Source organism: Kogia breviceps, chromosome 2 (assembly GCF_026419965.1).
Source record: "Kogia breviceps isolate mKogBre1 chromosome 2, mKogBre1 haplotype 1, whole genome shotgun sequence".
In the NCBI taxonomy this organism is placed as follows: domain Eukaryota; kingdom Metazoa; phylum Chordata; class Mammalia; order Artiodactyla; family Physeteridae; genus Kogia; species Kogia breviceps.
In genome coordinates this window covers 145,081,454-145,089,360 of record NC_081311.1, presented here as the reverse complement: position 1 = coordinate 145,089,360, position 7,907 = coordinate 145,081,454, and positions in this window count along the sequence as shown.

The window sequence follows — 7,907 nt, the reverse complement described above, 5'->3', positions numbered from 1 at the left end:
AAATTATTAAAACAAAATCAAGTTCATGACAAAAAATCCAAATAGCATAGAAGATAGGGAAAAGGTGAAAAGTAAAAGTCTTTCTCTCAACACCCAGTCTCACTTCCAGAGATGACGAACCACCTAACTACACATTCTTGAACGTCCTTTTAGAAATATTCAATGCATAGTCAAGTGTGTGCGTGTGTGCGTGGGGGTGTGTGTACGTGCACACACGCGTATGTGTTTGGAAGAGTTATTTTTAAGGAATATTTGATTAAGCACAATAATAATCTGGCTTTTGGTTGATTTTATTATAAAAAATTATTATTGAGTGTATAATACATCTTTATTTGGCAGCAACACTTTAATACAGAGCTGTATATTTATACAACTTAATCATGGCCCTCTTGTCACAAATGATTTTCTGTATCATTCTAATATAGTTATTTCTATTTTTATTGATCATTTGAAAATATAGCTGAATTTTTCACCCTAATATAAAATAAGATACATTAAAATGAAAACAAATTAATGGCTTATTTATCATTGTTTCTTTAAATTCTTCAAGTTGAAAATGTTTAGATGGATTTCCTTTGGGGCTATTATGGCGCTGACTCTCATCAACAAAGTTATACAAAATTTGAGTGCATGAAAAGAACAAGACTGTTTATTCTTATTTTTTAATTAATTAATTAATTTTATTTATTTATTTTGGCTGTGTTGGGTCTTTGTTGCTGAGCGCGGGCTTTCTCTAATTGCGGCAAGCGGGGGCTACTCTTCATTGCAGTGCACGGGCTTCTCATTGCGGTGGCTTCTCTTAGCTACAGAGCACGGGCTCTAGGCGCGTGGGCTTCAGTAGTTGCAACATGTGGGCTCAGTAGTTGTGGCTCACAGGCTTAGCTGCTCCACGGCATGTGGGATCTTCCCGGACCAGGGATCGAACCCGTGTTCCCTGAACTGGCAGGCGGATTCTCAACCACTGCGCCACCAGGGAAGCCCCAAGACTGTTTATTCTTAAGTCATCTCCCTGATTTAGGAGTAAAAATGGTTATGTTAGAGATATATGCAACAGGTTTTTCAAAATATGTTAAAATTGTGAGTAGTTTTTTAATACGACCCCTCTGTAATTTTTAAACTTTAGTTCTTAAAAGTTGTAAGGTTTGCAACAATAAACAAAAATGTTTAATCCTTTAAAATTTTTTAATGCACTAATTTTCCACACAACTATGTAATTATTGCACTTCAGATGTCTCTCAATTGAACTTTGCCTTCAGATTCTTTTTTTCCTACTAACTCTTTTAAATATTTCAAGATTCACCTCATGCTTGAGTTACCCATTACAGTACTATTTTTTAGTATTGCCCCTATTGGCATTTGCTCATTTTGTTTGTGCTCTTCCTATGATTACACATCTTTCAAATTAATGAAAAAGAAAGAGTAACTCTTACTTTGGTTACTTGCACGGCTGGCTTCATGGATGTGTGACCTGGGCAGTCACCTAGCCCCACATTCAGAAGGGCCCCATACTTGGTTTAATGTGCTACTGTCACTGTGTTGAAATTCATAACAATTTTATCTGTAAACTTGTGTTTTGTAAGTGAAGTCCAAAGGCACAACATAGCGCAGCATAAGCAGATATGCACAATATATGTGTGTCCATAGTTCCTTGCCAACCCATTTGCATGTAGCATTTCTGGTGCTGCATGAGCACAGAATTCCAGTGGACTCAGCACGGGAGTTCAGCAGGACTCAAAGCAAGTACAAGGTAAACATTTTATGGAAGATATTGGCTTCTGTGGAGTGTTGGTAGAATGTGCATGTATCGAGAAGTGAAATAAAAAACAGTTGAGGTCGTTTTTTGCAGCATTTCCAGTTCTAGTAAGAACAAAATACATATGCAGGTAATAGCTACAAAATACAAATTGTGTAATTTCGCTGATCCCGCATGCAAGTTAAATGTTCTCATATTTACATTTAAAACTGGAATTCCACGATTAAAAGATGAATGGTAAAAATCATGCCAGTAATTTAAACTAATTCTTCTTTACTTAGAGCAAAACTAAGTAATAATAAAAAGCAATGTGACAAGTCAAGAGAGAGGCGGTGGAAAAAAGGAAAAAGCTTTATATTTTAGTAACTTTAACAGCACTTTTTTCCTGACTTTTGAACAAAGGGCCCCAACGTCTTCATTTTGCCCTGAGCCTCACAAACTCTGTAACCGGTCCTAGTTACATGTTCTTTGTCTTCCTCGGGAATCCTCCTGCAGGAAGCATGTCTTCCATTCTGAATTCATTAGTTCACTCTCACAGCTGAGGTTTGGCTGGAGAAATGACATCTTTATTTTGGCAAATGGGCAGAACTGGCAAACAGAAGTAGCAAAAGGAATAATCGTGTATCCTGAAATGTAGTATGGAAAAATGCTTAAGCTCTTATAGATTAGGTTTTCTTTGCTTCGTTGTGGTTTGCAGCTGTGGATTTTTCACACTGAAGAGCAGTTGTCAAATAAATATTTTTCCTTCATCACTTCTTTACGAAAGCTCAAGGCTTCCCAGGGCTGTCTTGCTGTGAATTTTCTTTTCTCTTAGAAGTACTAAAAACAACCCAAGACTAAGAGCTGTGTTGTTAATTTTTATTCTGTGCTTTTCTGTCAATGTCTCTGATGAACCATCTTCAGACTATTTCAACAAATGTTTATGGAGAGCTAGCTCTGTGAGAGCCACTGTGCTAGGCACTTGGGATACCAAGTGAAGTAGAAAGATTCCCTAGCCTCAAGAGATTTTGATCTGAAAGTCCTCCAGAGGGAACAAATGAGGCCAAATGTGATGGTAAGTGATCTGGTGGTTCATAGGGAACATTCTTTTGGGTTTTTTCCCCCGCACACAAACTAGTGAACTCTATTTTTCAGGGTACATGAATCATTTCCTCATAACAAATTAAGCACATTAAGTTAACTTGGAGTACACTGGATAAATATATTATTGCTTCAGGAAATGGCAAGAAGGAACTGAAATTGACTCATGTGGGAGGAAAATGTTATTTTGAAAAAAACTGGTATCCTTTGGAGTTGAGATTTCAGTTTCTCTGATTTGAAAATTTAAGTACAGAAATGCTTCCCATGAGAACCTGACCCAAATAAAACTCTGCAAGTCCCAAATCTGCGATTCAGAGATACTCTTCTGACAATGATCAAAATCATTCCTCACATTGTGACAGGCTGCTGTTACACTTCTGGTGTCCCTTCATCCAAAAGTCTCTGAGGTCTTTGTTTTCAACAGTCACTCACTCTTCCTCATTCTCAGCACCTACATTAAGAGTTATAACTTGTCATGTGCTTCTACTACTGGGCTCTTGAGAGTTGTGCTGTAGTTCTATTATAAAAATGTTCCGGAAAATGATTTCACATCTATTTTTTTTTTTTTTTTTTTTTTTTTTTTTTTTTTTTTTTTTGCGGTATGCGGGCCTCTCACTGCTGTGGCCTCTCCCGTTGCGGAGCACAGGCTCCGGACGCGCAGGCCTAGCGGCCATGGCTCACGGGCTTAGTTGCTCCGCGGCATGTGGGATCTTCCCGGACCAGGGCACGAACCCGTGACCCCTGCATCGGCAGGCGGATTCTCAACCACTGCGCCACCAGGGAAGCCCTAACATCTATTTTAAATTATTTGCTTAATGTTAGAAGGCAGAAATTCTTTGGGAGTTGTTTTCATGGAATGCTCATGGATCCTTTTACCCCCAACAGTCCCCAGTTACATCATATTTATCTATTCCCCAACATCTTTCCTTCTTCCTTGCAATAGTACTGATTTTTAGCTGGGCATGTGGCCACCTGGTAAAAGACATTTCCCAGCTTCCCTAGCAGCTAGGTATGGCCATATGACTAAGTTATATCTAATGTAATAAAGTAATATATATATATATATGTAATAGCCTTCTTCCCTGTTGGCTGGAATGCAAATGTGACAGCTGGAGCTTTAGCAGCCACTTTGGGCCAGGAAATGGAACACTAGAGACAGTAAAGCCAAAAGACGGGGGAGCCTGAATCCCTGATGACTTCAAGGACTGCCTACAGAAGTAGAAATCGAGAAATCGAGAAATATTTTTACATGGAGAGAAATAAAGCTCCACTTAGGTAAAGCTACTATTATTTTGGGTTCCTGTTACTTGCTACAAGGTCTAATCCTAACTGATATATTTTCTTATAGATTCCTGGTTTATTACATGAATTCAATCTTAATACTTAAACTTTTTTCTCTACCTTGAAAATCATTTCTCCTTCTCCTAGAAATTCCTTGAGAAAAGTTATGCTTTTCACAGCTCCGGTTAATTCATCCTAGTTATAAAAAGGATTTAAACAGCAGAATAGCTGCAAATATTAAAGTAATAGCTGAAAATACCAGTTACTGGCTTTCTGCCATATTCTAATTCTGCTAAAGCGTGCTATATTCTAATTCTATCTAAAGCATTCAGCCCTAAACTCACCTCTAGGTTGTTTTCTGATCCAATCCATCCCAACAGTTTCCACAATTCAACATTTAATTAGAAAAAAAAAAAAAAATTTTTTTTTAAGGAACAGGGCATCTGGGTTCCACCTCAAGCCTAGGACAAGTCTGATGGAAGCATCATTTCCCTTCCAATGTGGAGGTTGGGAGAACATTTCCTGTGGTAGCCATTGAAGTTGTTGCTGGAATGAGGAAGTTAGGAGATGCCGAAGTTGTAAGCCAGAAGACAACTGGAGCACTTCCAGTCAGAAGGACAGGGTAAGAACTAGATGGATAAATGAACTCTATGGATAAATGAGCTATAGTCACCTGTGGAGAAAGTCTCAGTGGGATCAGGGAGCACCAGACTTGGTCTAGAAGAATAGTTTAGGATTTAGTCTAGCAGCAGAGTAAACAGCAGAGGAGCCTTTTACCTAGTTCCCGGCAGACAGTGATAGAAGAAGTTCCAATGGCCTCAAAATTAGAAATAAGCCTAACCCAGAAGACCAGAATGGGCATTCTTCCAAAGAAGACATACAGATGGCCAGCAGACACATGAAAAAATGCTCAGTATCACTATTCACCAGAGAAATGCAAATCAAAACTATGAGACATCACCTCACACCTGTCAGAATAGCTATCATCTAAAAGACCACAAATAAAAAATGTTGACCAGAATGTGGGGAAAAGGGAACCCTCGTACACTGTTACTGGGAATGTAAATTGGTGTAGCAACTGTGAAAAAGAGTATGAAGTTTCCTCAAAAAACTAAAAATAGAACTGTTATTTGATCCAGAAATTCCACTCCTGGGTGTATATCCAAAGCAAACAAAAACACTAATTCAAAAAGATACATGCACCCCAATGTTCATAACAGCATTATTTACAATAGCCAAGATATGTAAGAAACCTAAATGTCCATCAGCAGATAAATGGATAAAGAAGATACAGCATATATGTGTGTGTGTATATATAATGGAATACTATTCAGTTGTAGAAAAGAATGAAGTTTTGCCATTTGCAACAGCACAGATGGATCTTGAAGGCATTATGCTAAGTGAAATAAGTCAGACAGAGAAAGACAAATACTATGTGATCTCACTTACATAGGAAATCTAACAAAAGGATAAACCAAGCTCATAGAAAAGAGATCAGACTTGTGAGGGGAAATTGAAGGAAAGTGGTCAAAAGGTACAAACTTCCAGTTATAAGATAAATAAGTACTAGGGATGTAATGTACATGATGACTATAGCAAACACTGCTGTATGATAGGCAGGAAAGTTAAGACAGTAAATGCTAAGAGTTCTCATCACAAGGAGAAAATTTTTTTTCTGTTACACTTTTCTTCTTTCTTTTCTTCTTATTGTGTCTCTATGAGAAGATGGATGTTAGCAGAACCTATTCACAATATATGTAAACCAAACAGTTATGCTATACGCCTTAAACTTATACAGTGTTATATGTCAATTGTTTCTCAATAAAACTGTAAATAAATACATACATAATAAAGCTTAAGATCATGAACAAATTACTACAAATATAAGATGGACATGCTGGCAGGTTAAGGTAACAATCTTAAATAAAAATCATAACTGATTAAGATGAATGAAAATTAAGTTACATAAGTGGGTAACTTCATAAAAATAAAATTTTGAAGAAATTTGTGAATGTAATTATAACTATAATTGATTTAACTCTTGAATTTGCATTTGATTTAAGTCTTTAATTTGATCTAGATGGAAGGGCTGGTATTAATACTAAATGATAGTGACCAATATAAGGGCTACTGTCCATTTAAAACCACTCAGTTTAAAAAGAACCTCACAAAGAACCATTTCCATAATGCAAATCCTGATGCATTTAACAAATTCATCTTAATTAAAAGTATTTAAATGTCAAGAATGTTGGAAATTAAATTAATAATTGAAACTAACCATTCCCAAACAATATTAGAATATATTAGTTGGAATAACTGGGCTTTACTTCCTAAAAGAGCAATAGTAGAATACATCAAGCAGTGGCAATACATATCCAGAATTTAGCAAGAAAACCAAAGTAAGAGATAGTGGCTGAACTCCAGTGAGCCTCACATAGACTCCTTTCCCATTCCCTACAATGAAGTCATTTGGAGAACAGCTTCTTATCCCTGAGAGATGAAACTTGTTTAGCTACAGAGCTTTCTGTTCTTTCCTCTTTTATCTTTTCCTTACTGTAAAATAGTTCTTCCCAGTGCGGTGGGCAGGCTCATCAGTGAGGGAGCACCTGTACCTCCAGGAAGAAGGCTTAGAATTGGGGAGCTGGCCAGGTCTAGCAGATGCCCGAAGCGAGCTAGTCTGCTTTGACCGCTCTCCCGGACTGTAGACAGAGGGCTGAGCGAGCAACAGTTTGCAATCTGATTTCCTTCCTTGCCTGGAGGCCAGATCTGATGCCTCTAACACCAAAGAATACACAGAGTAACAAACTTTGAACTATTAACAGGAAATGTATAAAACGAAGTAGTTACTGAATGTCACTATGTACTTGGTACTTGATGGATACAAAACAGTAGGTATGAATTCTGCCTCCTGCTTACAATAAAGTTGGCAAAACAAGAAACAAGCATGTGTAATTATCTTTCCATGTATCTGTATCTTCCACTAGACTATAAATTCTAGGGCAGCAGAGATTATATTCATCATATTCACAGTTGCCCATTATAGCCCAGACCCTGCCCACTCAATAAATAATTGAATAAATAAATGAACGTACACCATTGAAGTAACAACAAAAGGCAGCCTCTACAGAGTCAGGTACCAAAGTGAGGGGTAGAAAATTAAAACCTGAAGCAGTTAGAGAAGCGAAGATAGCTAAATGATAGTCAAGGGGTTTGGAGGTAAGGTTAGAATTGGGCTTTCCCATTTCGTACAGAATAGAAGAAGCTCTCCCGTTGGCTAGAGCCTGGCAGCCTATCAAATGTATAAAGCATTCCCAAGAGAGGGCATAAAGCAGCAACTCCAACGTCAAAGCCGCTGTCCCCATATGGGACAACAGTGGTCTTGTGGTAGGGCTTCCCAGGACAATCTCTTCTCTGGAGTCTAGAGACCTCCAAACAAATGACTTTATTTGGTCACTAAACTGTTCCTTAAAGTATCCAAAGCCTGAAAGCCTTAGATATAAAGCTTAATTATAATACTGGGATATTATATTGATTATACATACTAGGGATTCCCTGACAGTCCAATGGTTAGGACTCCACGCTTCCACTGCAGGGGGCATGGGTTCAATCCCTGGTGAGGGAAATGAGATCCTGCATGCTGCACAGTGCAGCCAAAAAATCACTGCAATTTAGTTGCCAATGATAGGTCTGAAATGTAAGGATTCGGCTGCCTTTTAGCTCTATGACTTTAAGAATCAGTAGATGCCTGGGCTGCCCAGCCCGATTGCCTGGCCACTCTAGACAAAAGGCTACA